At 43.8% G+C, this 20,326-nt stretch overlaps 1 long non-coding RNA gene across 1 annotated transcript; it reads left to right on the forward strand.

Annotated features, from left to right (window-relative positions):
* Positions 1-427: 427 nt before the first annotated feature.
* Positions 428-19,440, forward strand: LOC124356166. The gene is made up of 3 exons (XR_006921824.1): positions 428-1,379; positions 6,381-6,384; positions 19,430-19,440. It is a non-coding gene; the product is annotated as an uncharacterized LOC124356166 (long non-coding RNA).
* Positions 19,441-20,326: the final 886 nt, after the last annotated feature.

A 20,326-nucleotide genomic window follows, 5' to 3' on the forward strand; every position in this document is an offset into this window, starting at 1 on the left:
GGTACACCTCAACGGTGACCGCGCGGACCCACGTGCGTCCCGCTCAGATGTCCGACTGCACGCTTTTTGGAATCACTGTCGCGAGACACCTCGCGTGTCTTGGGCAATCTCCTCAAATACCACTGCGGTGCATAGTACCGAGCTAGACGGGCGGCACGCAAAACACTCTGTTCTAGCCGCGAGTTGCGCGAAAGGCACGGCTCCGGTCCCGCCGTCCCCGGGGGGACGAGCGGTGAGTGACGCGGCTCGATCTCGCACGCCATGTTCAACTGTGGTGACCAACTAAAACAGTGAAATTAGTCAACTGCTCACACGTGTTCTGGCACCTCGGCGGATCTTTGCCGGCGCACACGCAACCGGAGGCGCGTGTCCTTTTCGGGGCCGCGAGGCCCGCCACGGCTCGCTCTTTTCGGAGAGTGTGTCCGTGGTCGGGTAAACACGCAAGTGTATAAATTTTTCTCTGATTGCGACCTCAGATCAGGTGGGTCTACCCGCTGAATTTAAGCATATTATTAAGCGGTGGAAAAGAAACTAACAAGGATTCCCTCAGTAGCTGCGAGCGAACCGGGAACAGCCCAGCACCGAATCCCGCCGGCTGCGCCGGCCCGGAAATGTGGTGTTCGGAAGGGCCCAACTAACCCGGTGTTCGGCGGCCAGTCCAAGTCCATCTTGAATGGGGCCACTGCCCGTAGAGGGTGCCAGGCCCGTAGGACGGTCGCCGGCGTCGGGTGGGTCTCTCCTTAGAGTCGGGTTGCTTGAGAGTGCAGCCCTAAGCAGATGGTAAACTCCATCTAAGGCTAAATATGACCACGAGATCGATAGAAAACAAGTACCATGAGGGAAAGTTGAAAAGAACTTTGAAGAGAGAGTTCAAGAGTACGTGAAACCGTTCAGGGGTAAACGGAAAAGACTTTAAACACCGAAAGGGGAGATCACGCTCTCTTGCATGAGTCGGTTCCCGCGGGGTCAGATGGCACCGTACGCCCGCACGGCGCAAGTCGTTGCGGGGTCGTTTCGGTGATCACTCGGCGCTCGCGGGGGTTATGCCGGCCGCGGTGGGCCGCACTTCTCCCTCAGTAGGAAATCGCGACCCGTTGGACGGCGGTCGACGGCCTCGGCGGTAGCCCGGGACGCGGGAAAGCTTCTGCCGTACCGTGCTCCCGGACCCCGGGTCGCCCGACCGATCGTCGGACAGTATGGAACGCAGGTGTCGGACCGCCACCGTTTATCGGGCGTCCGGGCCGGCCGCAAGCTTGAGCGCACCAGGATGACGGTACTTGTGCCCGGCTCTTCGGTGCGCCAAACTGTTGGCGGCCGTGTCTTCGGACGGGTCTTGTAACACCGGTCAGCGATGTCCGTTTAAGGTACTTATCCGACCCGTCTTGAAACACGGACCAAGGAGTCTAACATGTGCGTGAGTCATTTGGGTGCTTGAAACACCTAAAGGCGCAATGAAATTGAAGGCCAGACTTGTCAGACCGAGGGAGGATGGACGCGCAGCCCGAGTGGCGGCGTCCCGCACTCCCGGGGCGTCTCGTTCTCATTGCGAGGAGAGGCGCACCCAGAGCGTACACGTTGGGACCCGAAAGATGGTGAACTAGGCCTGGCCAGGACGAAGTTAGGGGAAGCCCTGATGGAGGTCCGTAGCGATTCTGACGTGCAAATCGATCGTCAGAGCTGGGTATAGGGGCGAAAGACTAATCGAACCATCTAGTAGCTGGTTCCCTCCGAAGTTTCCCTCAGGATAGCTGGTGCTCGGAGGACGAATCTCATGCGGTAAAGCGAATGATTAGAGGCCTTGGGGCCGAAACGACCTCAACCTATTCTCAAACTTTAAATGGGTGAGACCTCCGGCATGCTTGAATCTCCTTTCTTGATGCCGGAGCGTTCGGATCCAGAGTACCAAGTGGGCCAATTTTGGTAAGCAGAACTGGCGCTGCGGGATGAACCAAACGCAGAGTTAAGGCGCCCGAACAACGCTCATGGGAAACCATGAAAGGCGTTGGTTGCTTAAGACAGCAGGACGGTGGCCATGGAAGTCGGAATCCGCTAAGGAGTGTGTAACAACTCACCTGCCGAAGCAACTAGCCCTGAAAATGGATGGCGCTGTAGCGTCGTGCCTATACTCTGCCGTCAACGGCAAAGTGGGCGGTCCCCTCGCGGGGTCCGGGCCGTTACGCCTTGACGAGTAGGAGGGTCGCGGCGGTGTGCGCTGAAGGGTCATGGCGTGAGCCGGCCTGGAGCCGCCGTCGGCGCAGATCCTGGCGGTAGTAGCAAATACTCAAGCGAGGACCTTGAGGACTGACGTGGAGAAGGGTTTCTTGTGAACAGCTGTTGCACAAGAGTCAGTCGACCCTAAGCCCTAGGAGAAATCCCATGTCGATGGGTAGCCGAGACACAAAAACGAGACTGGACTACGTTCAGACGTTGGCTCAGAAGGCACCCACTGGGTGAAAGGGAATCCGGTTCCTATTCCGGAACCCGGTAGGGGAACCGTTCTAATGCGGGCCCTCATCGAGTGCTCGTCGGGGTAACCCAAAGAGACCCGGAGACGCCGTCGGGAGATCCGGAGAGAGTTTTCTTTTCTCTATAAGCGTTCGAGTTCCCTGGAATCCTTTAACAGGGAGATAGGGTTTGGAAATCGAAGAGCACCGCAGTTGCGGCGGTGTCCGGATCTTCCCCTCGGACCTTGAAAATCCGGGAGAGGGCTACGTGGAAAGTTCGCACCGGATCGTACCCATATCCGCAGCAGGTCTCCCCAGGCCAGGGTTAAGAGCCTCTAGTCGATAGAATAATGTAGGTAAGGGAAGTCGGCTAACTTGATCCGTAACTTCGGAACAAGGATTGGCTCTGAGGATCGGGGTGTATCGGGCTTGGTCGGGAAGCGTAGGCGTGCCGGTAGCATGCGTTCGCGCCGTCGTGATTCTCTGCTCGCTCCCGCGCCTTGGCCTCACGCGGATCTTCCTTGCTGTGAGGCGTTGGCTGTCTGGTCGCGTGCGGGTCCGTATCGGGTCAGTCCCCTCCGGGGGGCGCCGGTGCGGCCGGCTTGGACGGGCCTCCTGTCTCCGCGGTCGCCGTTCAACGATCAACTCAGAACTGGCACGGACCAGGGAAATCAGACTGTCTAATTAAAACAAAGCATTGCGATGGCCCCCACGGGTGTTGACGCAATGTGATTTCTGCCCAGTGCTCTGAATGTCAAAGTGAAGAAATTCAAGCAAGCGCGGGTAAACGGCGGGAGTAACTATGACTCTCTTAACTAGACGTGCTAGTTCGGAGAACGCGGTTCTCGCGTGTCATATTTACTCTGCGGCACATTTGCCGTATCTGAATAAAACCTTGGTTTTCCGGAGTTCGGGGACCTCCACGCGGTGACCGCTGGGAACTTCCCTCTGCCTGAATGTCACGTGGACAGGAGGGACGGCCCTAACGTGTAGGTCGAGGAATGCTAACACCCGACACGTTTTTCTGAAGATGGCGGGAGGCAAGTACACCACCGCCCTAGCCATCGCTCCCCAACTTGGGGCCCGCCATTTTCGAACTCCTCCCTCGACATGGCACGTGGGAGAAGCTTGCCTGCCCGCGAGACCCCCCTGGCGGGGGGGGAACTCCCCCTTTATCTTTTAAGGGGTTGGGTGAGATCGGGTTTAAGCCCCGGTGGATCCCCGGGCCGCAAGATGCCGAGCAACCCGGGTGGAGGTTTGGGGTATACCCCTGCGGAAACCCGGGTCGGTAAAAACTTCACCTGTCCGACCAGATGGAACAAAACTATAATGTGCAATGGAACTTCCTAAATTTACATCCAAGGAAGGACCACCCTGAGGGGTGCACCCTGCGAGGCAGCCGCAGGAGGCCAGCTCCTAGGCCTTAGGGGGCAGCCCGCCCGATGGAGCTTACCCGAAGGGGCCAACCCCCTCTGAGGGGACACCAAAATATACCTTTTCCCAAGAATAGAAAACAAGCCTCTCGGATGCCCCCCCTGGATCTGCGCTCCCAGGGGATGTAAATAGGCCAGAGCGCAGCGGCCGTGTTGACAACGCCCCTTCCGGGGTTGCTGGCGTGGAACCCGTTCAGTCTATTTACGACTACCCGTGGGTGGAAAGTATTTGAAGGCTCTGCCATTCCTGGTTCACCAGGGCAGTGGACCTTAGGGCGCACCACGAGGCCCAACACGTGCACGAGCCCCTCCGCTTTCGTTGCACGAAGTGTGATTCACTCCACAGAAGGTGGAATGGTGTGACGACACACTATAGCAGGTGTAGGGGAGCACCTGCGGCGGCCGAAGGCACAACGCACAAATGCATATGTGGAAGGAATTTTTCAAGCCAGGCCGGCCTCACAATTCACCGAACGCATGCCTACCTGATGCACGAAACGCGGAGAGGCTCGCCTCCCCCACTCCCCCTTAGGGCGTCCAACCTGTGGTCGGAGGAGGAGGATAACGTGCTGATAAAGCGGTATAGGGAATTCCGAGCGAGGAGAAAGTTACAGGGATACTCCCAATACATTGCCATATGCCTCCCGAAGAAAACCGACCAGCAAGTCCGGGATCGCACGAGAACGCTGAAAGAAGCGGGCATACTGACAGAACCACAAAAGGCAGAACAAAAGCCCCCCTCGCCGGAACCCAGAAATGCACGAGCCCCTGAAGAACCAGAGTACACGGACGAGCATGAAGAACCATCGTCACCAGAGCCACAATTAAACATGACCATCAGGGACATAACCCTGACCCCCTATCAGGACCCCCTCCATCAGGCCCCCACCATCAGAGAGCCCCCCTTCAGGGTCCCCAGTGACCCCCCAATTAGGGCCCCCTCCATCATGGCCCCCTCTATCAGGTTCACCTGTGGCCCCTCCACCAGGGTCCCCTATATCTGGACCCCCCATCAGGGTCCCCTATATCTGGACCCCCTCCATCACGGTCCACAGCGACCCCCCAATATGCCCCTCTCCATCAGGACCCCTTTCATCACATTCATCAGGGCCCTATCCATCAGGACCCCCTCCATCAGGGTCCCCCCGTCTGGGACCCCTCCATCAGGAACCTCTCGGTGTTCTTGCACCAAACAATGGGACAAATCCATCTGTCCCACCCTCCCCAGGAACCCCAGCGGACCTCCCACCCTGTCTTCCGGCATCGAGACCACCACCGGCTGAGTCCCCCCTTCCGTCAAACCCCCCCGGAGATCCACCGGAACCCCCTGGCCAAGCCAATGGGGACAATGGAAATGACTGGGATCGGATCCTGGCCGTGATCAACGGCATTCAGCCACTCTGCCAAATAGGGACCCGGCTTCAAGAGCTGGCAGCCAGGGAGGGCGACATACGTGAGGACTTGGACCTGCTGGTGGAGGAGCTTCATCAGGCGTTCAATGAGGCCATCCCTGAGGAAGAGAGGAGACGCCCGACAGTGAGAGAAACCAGACCTGCCCGCTCCGAAAAGACCAGGTAGATAACGAGGTATGCGAGGACCCAGGACCTCTATAAAAAGAACCCCTCCCGTCTGGCCAACCTGGTCATAAATAACAACTTAGGTGACCTGACCAGGGATGAACCCCGAGTCGACCCGCCGAGGGAGGGAGTTCAGGATTTGTTTCAGAGCCTCTGGGGGACACCGTGTGGGACAAGACTCCAAATCCAGCCGGCAGAACAGCAGCCAAACACCAGAGTAGACACCAGGAGGGGCCCCCGGACCGGACGGTGTCACGAAAAAGGGATTAACATCCTACCCCTACGCAGCAAACACCCTTGCGATTTTGTTCAAGATCGTCCTGTTCCGGGATCTCTACCCCCGAGAATGGCTGGCCAACAGGACTACCCTGATTCCGAAAGCGGGGAAAGATTTATCGAGGCCGGAAAACTGGAGGCCCATCACCATTGCCCCACTTGTGGGCCGGATGTATAGTGGCATGGTGGAGACGAGGCTACTTAAACATGTGACAATGTCGGAGAGGCAGCGGGGTTTCCGCCCAGGGAATGGTTGCCACATCAACTGCTGGATCCCCGACGAGGTCATCCGACAGGGGAAGAGGAGCCAGGTGGTCGGCGTACAGCTCGACGTGAGTAAGACGTTAGACACTGTATCTCACGACGCCATCGCAGAGGTACTGCGCGGTCACGGGGTTTCGCCTTGTTTACAGCGGACCGTCGCAGAGATGTACGCCGGCTGCACGACTACCTTGGGAGACTTCGGAACTAACATCTTGATCCGTCGGGGAGTGAAGCAGGGCGACCCACTCTCCCCCCTCCTGTTCAACTTGGTGCTGGACCCGCTGCTGGAGGAGCTGCAGACGTCTGGGGAAGGATTCTCCATCGGGGACCGGAAACTGGCGGCCATGGCGTACGCGGACGACATGACACTCTTCGCTGACACCCAGGAGAGTATGGGGATGCTGCTTCGCAGAACGGAGGAGTATCTGCAGAACGTCGGGATGAGCCTTTCGGCGCCGAAGTGTGGGGCTTTCCACATACAACGGAAAGGGGACGCTTGGGTAACCCTGCCCGTGGACTTTACCACCCAGGGGCAGCCCCTACAGCTTTATACTGCCGGCTCCACCTTCGGCTACCTGGGCCTGACCTTAGGAATCAGGAAGGGGTTCCAGAACGAACAGCATCTGGACATCCTCTGCGAGGCTACGACCCGAGTCCGACGTCTGTCACTGAAGCCGCACCAGAAGGTGACTCTTCTGATGCGGTATGTGGTGCCGGCCTTTGCCCACCGTCTAGCCATCGACACGCCGTCACAGAATGAACTCGGCCGAGTTGATACTCACCTGAAGCAGGAGGTGAAGAAGATCCTGCATCTCCACCCTAGTACCACCGACAGCCTGCTCTACACCCGGAAAAAAGACGGAGGACTTGGTTTTCCCCATCTGGTGCAGCAGGCCCGGCTGTGCGGACTTCGAGCTGCGACCGCACTTCTGGCCATGGAGGACCCCCTGCTTCAGGAGCTGGAACGGCGTGGCGGCTGGCCGGCCTACGTGGAGAGGCTTGCCGGGCAACTCCTGATCCCATATCCTCCGACCCCCAAAGACCTGACTACGGCCAAGCAGGAATGGAAGGACGAAGTGTTCCGGAGGTGGACGACTCAGCATGCCCACGGTCAGGGAGTCAATTGGTTCCGAAACAACCCGTTGGGGAACCATTGGCTCCTCAACCAGAACGCCTTGAGGCCGGGGCAGTACATTGACGCCCTCAAACTGAGAACCAACACCTTCGGGACCAGGACGGCGATAAACCGAGCAGCCAAAAATGATGTCACCTTGTGCCGGCGGTGCCGTCTAAAACCGGAAACCCTGGGACACGTCATCGGTGTGTTCAGCGGGACAGCGAGTGAGGATAGAGAGACACAACTGGATCGTGGGAGCCATCGAAGAGAACTGTAAGAAGAGAGGATGGACCGTGGCCAGGGAGCAACAGTTCAACGTCGGGGAGGATCGCCTCAGGCCGGATCTCGTAGTCAACCAGCGAGACCGTGTCCTCATCGTCGATGTCACCCTCCCCTACGAGAACGGCGCGTTACTGTCCGCAGCGGCCCTAAAGAAAGTAACAACTTACCAGCTGCTGCTCCCCACGATCCAGAGGGAATTCCAAGCCACGACGGGAGAAGTCATCCCCATGGTCGTCGGAGCCCGTGGAGCCCTCCCTCAAGCCACCGTCACCGGGCTGAAGAAGCTGGGCATCACCGAGAGACGGACGCTGCTGGACTTCACCCTGCTGGCCATCAGGACCTCGATCGACATCTGCAGAGGGCACCTAGACTACGGCTGAAAGAAAGAGAGAAGCAGATCAGAGCCTAAAAGAAGATGAAGAAGATAGAAGAACAAATAAACAAGAAACAAACAGATTCATACAGAAGAGGCGATGCACACAAGTACATGCAAGAAGAAAAGTAAAGTAAAGAGAGACAGAAGAAAATAAGAAAAAAGTAGGAACAGAAGTAAAGAAAGCATTTGTAAGCGAAAATCATGCTTCCGCGCTGCTAGAAAAGATTAAAAGTAGAAAAATAGAAGACATAAAAGAGAAGATAGACAAAAAGAAACAAAGATAAAGATCCAGAAAGAGGAGAAGATAGAAAAACAATACAAATACAACTCCTAAGGAGGAATCGCTTACAAATAGCCTAAAAAAACAAATTGCCAAATGCCTCGTCATCTAATTAGTGACGCGCATGAATGGATTAACGAGATTCCCTCTGTCCCTATCTACTATCTAGCGAAACCACTGCCAAGGGAACGGGCTTGGAAAAATCAGCGGGGAAAGAAGACCCTGTTGAACTTGACTCTAGTCTGGCGGCAGGACGTCCCACAGGACATGTCAGTTAACACCGCGAGCGATGAACCGACATCGTAAGACACAGATCCAACTACGAGCTTTTTAAGTACGTACGACAGTTGATAAGTCTGACATTTGAAAGATGCGTCGCCGGTACGAGGACCGTGCGATCAGCTGAAAGTTATTCAGAGTCACCAAGAAGTGCGGGGCTGGTGCCCCGATTGGTTTTGATCTAATAAAAGCGTCCCTTCCATCTCTGGTCGGGATTCTGTTTGCATGTATTAGCTCTAGAATTACCACAGTTATCCAAGTAACGGATTGTACGATCCAAGGAACCATAACTGATTTAATGAGCCTTTTGCGGTTTCGCCTTAATGTGGCTTGTACTGAGACTTGCATGGCTTAATCTTTGAGACAAGCATATGACTACTGGCAGGATCAACCAGGGAGCAGCGGATATACTCGATATCTCGTCTGCGCGGCATTAACACAGATGCCGTACTCGCACGGGCGGAGCGAGCGCGCGGACAAGCCGCGGCACGACCGCCCGAGAGTTGTGAGAGAGTGGAAGCCGCTTGGTCCGGGTCAGCCGCGCTAACGCGCCGCGCCGTAGGAAGAACGCCACGAGGTTTAAACCACGCCGAAACGTGGCCCCGTCACGGACCTACGCGCCACGACGCGCGCGCCACTGCCCGGGCGACTCGGGATGATGATGATGTCGGTACTCGGTGCAAACACCGGTCCGAAAATCATTTTATCGAGCTTCATTTAAACTCACTTCAGGGTCTCCGGTCTGCGATAGGTAGCCCTATTTCTTGGCTAGAACACGCAGTTCGTTTTGCTTACGCCCGGTGAGGCGAAGTGTTTACCATATGAGAGTCGGCACGGCCCGAGAAAGTCGCTGGCGGGACCGTAAGGCCGCCGCAGTCGAGCTACTCGAGCCGCCGGGAGTTTGCGCCGCGTGTGAGCTGCGTACCGGCGGTCACGGAGGACCGTCGGCGGGCTCGCGGCAATGCTGTGGGTCGAGGACAAGCCCCGAGATCGGTAGCGGCCGCCAGAAGCGGCCGCCCGCCGCCCAGACTGATTCTTGGGTCGGCTACTTGAAATCCCGGTAAAAACCGGTAAAAGCCAAAAATTCGATAAAAATGGCTAAAAACCATTTTAAATATGTTGTACAGGCCCCTACTGTACTTGGGAGGGTTTTGGCTACTTTTTATTTTTCACTCTCAGGACACCACTACCTCCCTATAAGAGTACTGGAATTTCCATGAGACGTTCCTGCGGAACGTCTCCCAAAAACCCGAGGTGCATATCGTTTAAAAGTTTTTTTTTATTTTTATAAAATAACCTCGGATTATTGTGTATTGCAAGGCTTAAAGAATAAAAAAGCTCTTGGCGATTTCACGAAAACAATTTATTTACCGAGATACGGGCGTTCAAAGAAAGTTTGGAGTTAGAAAAAAGTCGGGACTTTGAAAATTTTCGATTTTGACACCAAAGGGACCCTTCTCAAAAGTGCATATCGGTTTGCTAAAAACTGTTTTTTCTCGAAAACGGCTCGATAAAAGTTAATGAAACTTTGCAGTCGACGCCTACAGCTACACCACAAGCAATCACAACTTCTTTGCACATCTCTCGCCAGCGCGTTCCACACCACAGTCTCAGTGACACTGCATCAGTGTGAGTGGTCTGCCCTTGCCACGATACGTGTTTCATGAAACCTGGGTATCGATACATGTATCGCAACAGATCTCAGCGTGTGTGGGCCACTTAAATGACGCTTTATTGTAAAGGCAGCACAGCAGCCTTACAAGGATTGACAACTAAGGTTCACCCCAACACACCGAATTCCCGTCATGTTGATATTGGTTAGTTCCGTGACTGTTGTATTAAACTTGCCACTCACAAGAATTGCAATGTCATCTGCATACCCCTGTGTGAAGGCGCCACTGCTGTTCAATGATGTTAGCAGGCCATCAGCAACTAGATTCCACAGAAGGGAAGAAAAGATGCTACTCTGGGGATAGTCTCACATAGAGCTTGCATTGATGCTAGCTCCTATAAGAGTGGTAGTAACCACTCCAAAAGAGATTCTTCCATAAAAATCTAGAAATCATCCTCTTCATTAAGGCCTTGGAAATGTCAGTCCTTGCAAAATAAGTTCCATGGATATTTTTAACATGTACCGTCTATTGTTCGTATTATTTAAAAATGTAATGATTCTGAATACGTGTTACTTATTCACGCATAAGCTACTGTACCAATTGTACTGAAATTTTACATGGACGACTTAGGATTGTTAACATATAACCATTGTTTACCAAAATTCAAAAGGTTTTAAAGGAAAAAGTATAGCCTATTTCATATACTGATTAATATTAACATTTTTTGATTGTTTTAATTCAGTTGTTTTGCATTGATTAAAACTTACGGTATATTTAATTTTTTGAAAACATTTATAATTTTCGTGAAACATTATATTTAAAAACCACACTACCAAATTAAAAAATCTGTTTGTTTAATATACATTTTGGTAAACAATAACATAATTTATATTCCAAATAAACACATGATAAAATTAGACCTAATTACGTGTTACGTAAGAGAATTGTGATTAGATACTTTTATAAAATTTTGACTAAAATATGGGAGAAAAAAATAATACAGTACCTAATTTTACCTAAGGGGAAAAAGTTCACATAGGCATTGAGATACGTTTTGGTCTCTTTGTCTTCATTGAAGTATTGTTTTAGTAATTTTAAAACATGAAAAACTAAAAGACAAAAACTCGACTCAGCTTCAAAGCTACTTATCGGGTGTCAGTTATGAAAATAAAGCGAGCCCGAGAGAAGAGAGATGTGAAGGTGTCACGTGACACACTGGGTGTTGCCAACTGTGCAATATCTTTTCCCCCCTCACTGCGTTATTCAATTCAAAGATGTTAAACAACGTAAAATTGTTAATAGATTGAGAACTAGATATAATTATGGATAAGTTAATAACTAAATGGGGTTTTTAAATAAATGTTATAACAAATTTCTAACAGACGATATATTGTAAGTTAGATCTTTTTAGAACCGAAGACTATCTTGACACGTGCGATGTAGTTAGGCTGTTGTTTTAGTAGATATTAGGAAGAATAACTTAAAAACACGTTTACGGGATTGGGACAATGTACCTTAATGGTTGTTCTCTTAAGTATTTTTTCTGTTCAAAATTGGCTTCCTCGCTAATATTGGCTTTGCACTATAAATTGTGAGTTTATAAGTATGGTACCTTCAAAGAATACAAAAGGAGCGTAGTTATGTTTAATAAAACTGCTTAAATTCTTGATAAATTTAAAATTAACTATTTGAATTCAGGAAAAAATAAATTAAAATGTCGTGTTCAAAGAAAATCTCAAACTACACCACTGATGCAGTAAATAGTGACGCGCTATCTGGTTCAATCAATGTTCGATTGGGAAATTATTTTTTATGTGAAATTTCAGATAGATTCCCGAAGCTTCTGAAAGTAGGAAAAAATGTGTCATAACACTACAAAGAATTTGAATCAGGAAATTTTGTATACAAGCCTTAATAAAAATGGCTGAAGATAAAAATATGAAATATCTACAGCATGTATGTTTGGCGTTAAAGGCGTTTTAATTCTAATTTTTAAAACAGACTATTTTTCATGAAGAAAACAAAAGTTTTAGTAACTAGAACTTGAAATTAAAAATATACGCAATAGTTTTGTTATTCACGTATGAAATAATAATATTTAACAAACATATTGAGGTGTCCCAAATGTCGAATCATTTGAGAACTCCTAATTTTTTTGGGATATGTAATAACAACACCTGAGGACATTTGTGATGGATTTCAAAATTACCCTCTTCTTGCCGAAATGGATTGTGGGGACCTGCTCCAAAATTATAAATAGGATGACCCATCGAGTCAATTCTCAAATTAACGGTTATGAGACAAAAACCTCACCAGGAAAAGAAATTTATTCTACCCTAAATAAAATGGATTGCAATTTGAACAATGGTTAAATTCTAACTTAAATTTCATTCTAACTTCATCTGCCCAAATACCTCTAAGGAAATGTGTTTGAGATACATTTGAGATACTATGAATATATTTTGGTTATATGAAAATAAACTATTCGAATGTGACATGGCAATGATCTAGGGTTAAATTCCTAAAGTTATGTTTAGAAGTTTGTCACCCTGAGTGCAGTACTTCTCGTCCTAATTAGTAGTTCTGGTATACCTCTGCCCTTGGAAGATTATTCATTAGTATTTTTCGTTGTACATTGTAGAGTTCCTAGACAACTATTCAGTATGAGCTGTAAAAAGCTGTCAAGAAAACATTGATCCGAACAAGCTAACCGTTCCTCTAAAACATATATTATCTGAAGAAATTTGCTGCCAGTCTGAAATGTTTATGTGTACCTAGGGAATAAAAGGAATCAGGAGTACAACTCGGCAAGTATTTATTTTCAAGTTAAGACAGAACTAATCCCAATGGGCGGAAGGATAATCTCAACACAGCAAAGGTAATAAAAGTTTCATGGAAAAGTTGAGAGCTGATGGAAAGGGCTGAGTCAACATTCAAACTTGACTTCTACGCAAACACTGCTATCTTTATTTGTCTTGTTCTCTGATCCGTTGTCAACTCTAATTCCCCTACCCACTTCAGACAGCTAATAAATGTATAAACTCTCTTCATGTTTTTACGAGCGAGTAAACCTGATAATTGTATTATTACTGCTTCTGTGAAAGCCACGATTTTAAATTTCCTCAGTTAATAAGTAGATTTAAATAATGTAACTGTAATTGATCTTCAAATTTATTCCCTTTACTTTAAAATGGAAACATAAAGATAAAATGTCAAAAGAGCTACAAACAAATTAGTATGTTTATATCTAAACATTTAAACGTAGTAAGTTGTATCTTGGTTCTTCAATACATCCTTCAAGGTAATTCTTCAAAATAGATGTTTCTAAACTTGAATGTGGGTTTTCAACTCAGAAACCGTTTAGTATGATCCATTACCTCAAGAAAACTCCACTTTCTTAAGTAATAGTAAAAAAATAATCTAGATATTTATAGTTCAGCTTATAGGTAACCAATTTGATAAATTTGTATAAAAAAGTAGAATAAACAATAGAGTACACAAACATCATATACAAGTTTTCAGTATGTTATCAACATGAAAATAACGTGGAATTAGTTATTGTAATAAAAATTTGTGAATATTTTACTTTATCTTGTGATATTGGTTTTATAGAATAAAAAAAGAACTGAAGTGTAACTGGGTTGTCAGGAATATTATAGATTTTACATTTACTTTTAGAATACGTTTATTAAATCTTGTAAATTAAATGGTGTAAATTTTTACTGCAAAAAATCTTATGTAGTAAAACACTAATAATAATTTAAAGAAATTAAAATTGGACTATGTAGGTTAAATCAAAACAAATGATTTATATCAGCCTAATTAGATAGAATAATTATCGAGCATATCGTGGCTCCTCTGTACTTACCCAATATAATGACATAAAATTGTAGAGATTGTATTTATGGCCTACTTTATGTCACTTTCAAAGTTAAAAAGATGTCAGTATGGTGAGTTCAGCACGGCTTAAAGATATGTCTATAAGTTAGAAGTTTGTTTTTGACGATGGAAGGATTGAAAAGGGAACAGGATTTTTCCGGACATTTGCCATCATTCATTGATACAAAAAATCAGTAACACTACCTAAAGAAGAGATCATATTGCACATCTATCACTGAACGATGGCAAATGTCCGGAAAAAATCCAGTTTCATGTCTATACGTTTGACTCTTTCTCTGTGGTTCTAGCGTCAAATCATAAACTCCGATTTTGGGAAGGAGCTGACTGACAAAATACTGAGAGGCTCCATAAAGCCGTCAACTCTTATATTCACAGTCTTCTGAAACTTATAAAACGATTAACTTACAGAAATCAAACTCTCTGCTCTTAGTTAATTAAAAGTTAGCTGACATTGGAGGAGAAATGAGCATTTCGTCATTTGAATTTTGGAGAAAATCAATTAAAGAACGATAATAATATGAGTCAACGGTGTTAGATTAGTACAACTGAAATAATCCTTATTACTGTTATTTGTGTATCGAGTAAGGCTAGATATTTGTCATCCTGAGAGAGAAGTTTGACTGCATGAGGTGAAGTCTTACGAAGTGTGAAGTGTGATACACAGTTTTGACATTATTTACAAATATTACAAGTCTATTAGTCTAGAGCCAATTTGCATTGCATAAGCACACCTTATTTGTATTGAAATGGATTTTTGATAGAGAGATTGTTCCTAAGAAAAAATCCAGAAAGAAAGAAAAAATCAGCTACGCTAGTTATGGAGGACGAAACCTTATCATCTATAATCAACGATAATTTTGTCATTTTGGTTTATATATATCGTATACGAAACGATGATTTTGTCTTATGTCATATTTATTCTAGTTTTAAAACTTAAAACGGACTGTTTGACACATAAATAATAGTTATATCTCCATCAGACAACTTGTAAAAGAGACAGGCACGCAATTTTCGCCAAATATTAGGTCTGTATATGGTTAGCTGTCGCCGATTAACATTATTTACATGTCTTACGATTGAATTTATATGTTTCAAGCTAGGAATAATATGATATGAGAAAATATTTTTGATATTTTAACCCTTTGATGGCCCCTCTTTTCGACCTCCACAAAACCTTGCGCGGCCTAAAAGAGATTTCTGTCTTATGGGAAATTCCTCTATTGATTTCAAGAAAAACCAGTTTGTGTCCAAAAAGAATGCAAATGGATGTTTGGGTCCTGGACTGTAACAATGTCTACCACATCTTTAATACATAAACAGTGCTTGTGTTTCTTAGCAATTGTTAACAGTTTCAAAATAAAGTTGTATCACAAAAAAACATTATCAGTTGTTTTATTTTACTACATGATAAGTGAAAATTACATTGCCATCTTAGGGAATAAAACCGGAATTCCTTGTTTATTTGAAAAGGGGATGGGGAAAATATATTGATCTGAAAATGTTTAAAAAAATGTTAGTTAAACGGCAGACAACATGTATACTCTCTAGATTTTATAACGTATTTCTTGGATTTTGATTGACCTATTCAACCTAGTAGTTATACTAATTTCTTCAGTAATTTAAACACATGTAACGTATACTTTAAGAACATAATATGTCTTGCTATATGTAGTACAATCTATATTTTTTTGGAATATTTTACGGTTAATTTAGGATATTACGAAATTTAAGTAAAAATTCTGATTAAAATAAAATATACGTAGAGACTGAACCGAGAATTATGTGTGATCACGTGTTATGTAACAGGATTAGCTAAGGCAATTGGCTTATTTTTGACAGCATCCTGGACAGATGAGAATATCCCAAGCACCGTAATCATACTCTATGCCTATGTAGTAATGAAGGTTCATACTAAATTTCAAAACTACAGCTCACTTTGTTCTCGAGATACTATGCGGATATACATAGACAGACGTACAGAAAGAAACAGAAGATAAGTTTCCCCAGCTAACTGATAGACTTGGCTGACGCTCAACCAGTTGACAGAAAAAAAGTGGGTTATAATAAGTAATATGCAATTTACATTACACCACAATTTAAGGTTTTCACCATTTAATACATAAACAAGGAACATTTTCTAAGTTTATGTTCTTATAAATATTGTAACATTCAATGTAACATGAATGTTCCAGTTTGACCTATATTTTATAAATGGACCAGATAAAACCAAGTGATATGATTAAATAATATATGTGTGAACAAGCATTAACATATTTTATGGGACCTACAATAAGTGTTATTTTCATTGTCGTAACTGAATAACATTTTAATGAGGCGTTTGATTTATAGAAAAGCTATGATTAACGCGAAAGAAACTATGAATACTTATGAATTGGCAAATGCACGAATATCGAACGAGGATTTAGGAAAATAAAATTTGAAACATTTCATCAACTAGGCCTCTAGCAGCACTTTGGACTGGAGTGCTGAACTGTGTTTTAGTTTACATTTTCTGCATAAGTTTACACATGGTTTCAGTCTTTAATATAAACTATTTATATTAACATTAGCTATTTTAAAATTATGTATATATATAGCTTATGGTTTAACGTGTGTTTTACTGTATGATTAGTTTAACCTTCTGCATACAGTTTTGAATGGTTTAATCTTCGGCATAACATTGTGGTTAGTTTACTCTTCTGCTTACGTTTGTGGCTGGTTTAAACTAAATACTAGTAGAACGTTAAGCAAAATCAAGGATTATTGAATAAACCAAGAAAGATTAAAAAACCTTTACTGTATATAACACCCAACATATTCAATAGGACAAGTATTTTATTCTCGCCGAAGTTATCGAGTTCAAATTCTAGGCATTTCTCTTATAAATCAAGGAAGAAATATTTCCCCATATACATTTTCACGGTTTCATTTCACGGTTTTCACGGGTTCATACTTGAGGAAAATGATTATCATTAAAGTGGTTTGGTGCTGATCAGGCGGCCATATTGATTTTAGGCCCTCAAAAATAGTGTCAAATGTCAAGCACTTCTATACACACTTATTTTTGGTCGTATAGTTATGGGAGGTGGCATACAATAAAGATATAACTATATACGCACCTTAGAGTTTTCAGTGTACATCTTACACTGCATTTTCAATATGTTTTGACGATGAGTTCAAATATTGTGCTTTTAATTTAAACTATATGGTAGAGCACTATATTTCTGCTTTTGAAATTGTTTTTCATGAAATCGCTGCAAAAAATAGTATTTTATAGTTGCGGATATATTGCATAGTTTGAAACAGCACTTTTCGTTACAGAATGAAAGTGCAGCACTTTTTTATAAAGTAGAAACATATAGAAGCTTACACCCTTGAGCCTCTTTTGTATTTAAAAGTGTTACCCATAAAATACTTTCAAACATTCATGTCCAATTAGGATTCTCAATTATTCTTTTGTACGTTTGCAACGTATACAAACTCATTTATTATTGTAGTGTAAGGTTTCACCAACAAACCACATTGGCTGGCGGTGTTCATTAATGAACTGGACTTCGATGTGTGGACGGAAGCCTGTGGACCATTAATTAGTGTTCAATTCCTGTTAATTAGTGAATTCCAGTTAGAGAATCGGGCTATTGTGGTTAGGCTAACTGTAACATCTTAGTCCGGAAGGATGTGTATGTGTTAATCGATGCTTTAGAACACACACACACACACACACACACACACACACACACACACACACACACACACACACACACACACACACACACATTTAATGTCTAGGTTTCAAACATATTATTAATATAATAAATATATGAACAAAGGAGGAGCACGCCACATCACGTGTTACGTATCAAGCTTAGCTAAGGTTGTATGCTAAATTTAAAGTCTATAGCTAATGTCATTCACACACAATTTCGGCTTTATGTGTTACCTAGGTGAAGGGGTTATGCAGAACACAGCATGCAATATAATAAAATTCCTCGACCTCAGGACACAAACTAAATTTATCTTGATATCTTCCTTCATAGCACGAGTAATATTATAAAACAATCTCCCAGAATGTATCAAATTAAAAACCAATGACAAGTCATTCAAGAGGAAACTGAACCAATTTTCACCGTCCAGAGGAGCCAATTTGTTGTCTACAGTTAATGAATTAATGGAACATAATGTTGAATCAACTGACGAATTAAATTTTCCAAATTTTAAATATCTTTGATTCTTTTTAAGGTTATAGTTAATTTGATTTATTTTTTAAATTTTAAGGTCTTAGTAGTAAAACGCAAGAAGATGTATTGAACTTATGTATTGAAATTGGTTACACAACTTAACATTTTAATATCAATAAGATGATTTTCAATAAGATAATTATCTCACTACCGTAACTATTCCTTATGTAAAAGGAACATCAGAAAAAATTCGTAGGATAAATTATAAATTTAACATCCGCACTGTTTTTAAGTCCCAAAATAATATAAGTAGCTACTTAACAAAATTAAAACCGAAAAACAAACAACAAAAAACAAAGAATGTGATATATAAAATTGATTGTGGTTGCAACTAGACGTATATCGGCCAAACATCAAGACCTGTGGAAATTAGGGTAAAAGAACATATTTATAATTATAAAAAAGAAAACATTGAAAAATCTAAATTAGTTGAACATGCAGTAAAGGAAAATCATCATATAAATTTTGAATCGTCTAGTGTAGTGTTTAAAGAATCTTCCTGGACTAAAAGAAATAAAATTGAAAGTGCGTGTATGACAATTTTAAAAGATAATTGTATTTCCCAACCTTCCGTAAATTTCAGTGATATTTTTCTACCAATAGTGAAAAAAGAAATCCATTCCAAAATTATGAATTGCAAACCATATTTTTCTACAAAATTCTTTTATAATTTATTAGTTTTGGTCTTTACAGTAGCTAGTTTTAAATTTGATTCTATTTTATCATATGTTTATTCTATTTTACACATACGTTCTTTTCTGTAAACAATTAAAACTGATGATGCCTTAACCGGCGAAAGCGCTTTTAAAATAAATTTTATGTGGAAGTAGAAAAAAACGTCTTTTCCACTAAAATCAATAAGATGGTTAAACAAATTTATTTACTCTGCGATTCTTTCGTTGCCTTCAAGGTTACTCATAAGATGTAAGAATATTTGCCAACGCTGACTAAATCCCATGAAATTACATGCACCAACGATGCATGGTGATATTCGTTGTCGCCTATATAGACATAAAGCTTTATGTAACGTTTCAAGTCATAGGTTAGTTTGTTGTCGATACTTGTACGGTCAGACAGCAAGAAATGGAAATTGTCCATTCCATTCGCTGGCGCTTAGCCAATTAATAAAGTAAAATTAGGATTTTTACATGGCGATTTTAGGAATACAAAATTACTTTTTTGTAAGTATAATTGGTTTCAATCGTGCAGACAGACAGACAGGCAGAAATTATATTTTCCAACCCCTCGAGTGATAGGCTTCGCTAACGCTTAGTCAGTGAATTTCGTGGATAAAGTAAGAATCAATGCGTTGCCACATACGTGTAAGATAAAATATGCCTTTCAGCTCAGTCGGAAGAAAGATAGATTTCACATGAGATCGTCATCTCTAAATGTAAAACTCAAGATGCATTGCCAGTTTAGACGTTTAATCTACACAGCACTGCAGTGACAATCACCCTCAATTTTGGAATGTTATAATAATCGTAACACTTTGAAACTTTTGGAAAGAGTATAATTTTGAAGAATTAGAAGAAAAAAATTTGGATTAGCATGTAAATTTCTTGGTAAAACGTGAACTTAATTTAGTAACAACTAATCCGAAATTATGTTTGTAAAACTATTGACTTATAATGGTTCAGTTGTATACCTTTATAATTTTAAACGGCTACCATCATGAAACCTTAAAAGTAATAGAAAAATAAATAGTAATAAACGTTTTTTTGTAATCACTTGGAGAATTTTTGAAATGTATAATTGTTGATTTATTTTGTGAAATACTCGGGATAAGAATTTTATTTAAATGTGAATGACAACCATTTTAATAGTTTTATTGGTTAAGACTGGCAAACGAGCTCATTAAAACCAACGATCATTAGGCTAAATGCATCATTGGTGAGTTGTTAGCAAAACTGCTTATTGGATCGGTGCATTACTAATACGAGCATGAAGTGGTCCGTCATGACCTTTGATCGTCAGTACTACCTGCACCATTATACTATGATACTACATACTAGATAATCAACCCCTAGGAAGAGTCCACGATAAAGGGCCTGGGTGTTATATTCTCTTCTGATTTATCATTCAATGAGAACGTTGACTACCTATGCAGAAGAGCGTACAGGATGCTGGGTTTTAGCACTAGGTGAACTCGTGGTAATACACATACTCTTGTCATTAAAACGCTCTACTCTTGCTTTGTTCGACAGCTCCTGGAGTATGCTAGCCCTGTCTGATCTCCCTACCATC

This window comes from Homalodisca vitripennis, chromosome 2 (assembly GCF_021130785.1).
Source record: "Homalodisca vitripennis isolate AUS2020 chromosome 2, UT_GWSS_2.1, whole genome shotgun sequence".
In the NCBI taxonomy this organism is placed as follows: Eukaryota; Metazoa; Arthropoda; class Insecta; order Hemiptera; family Cicadellidae; genus Homalodisca; species Homalodisca vitripennis.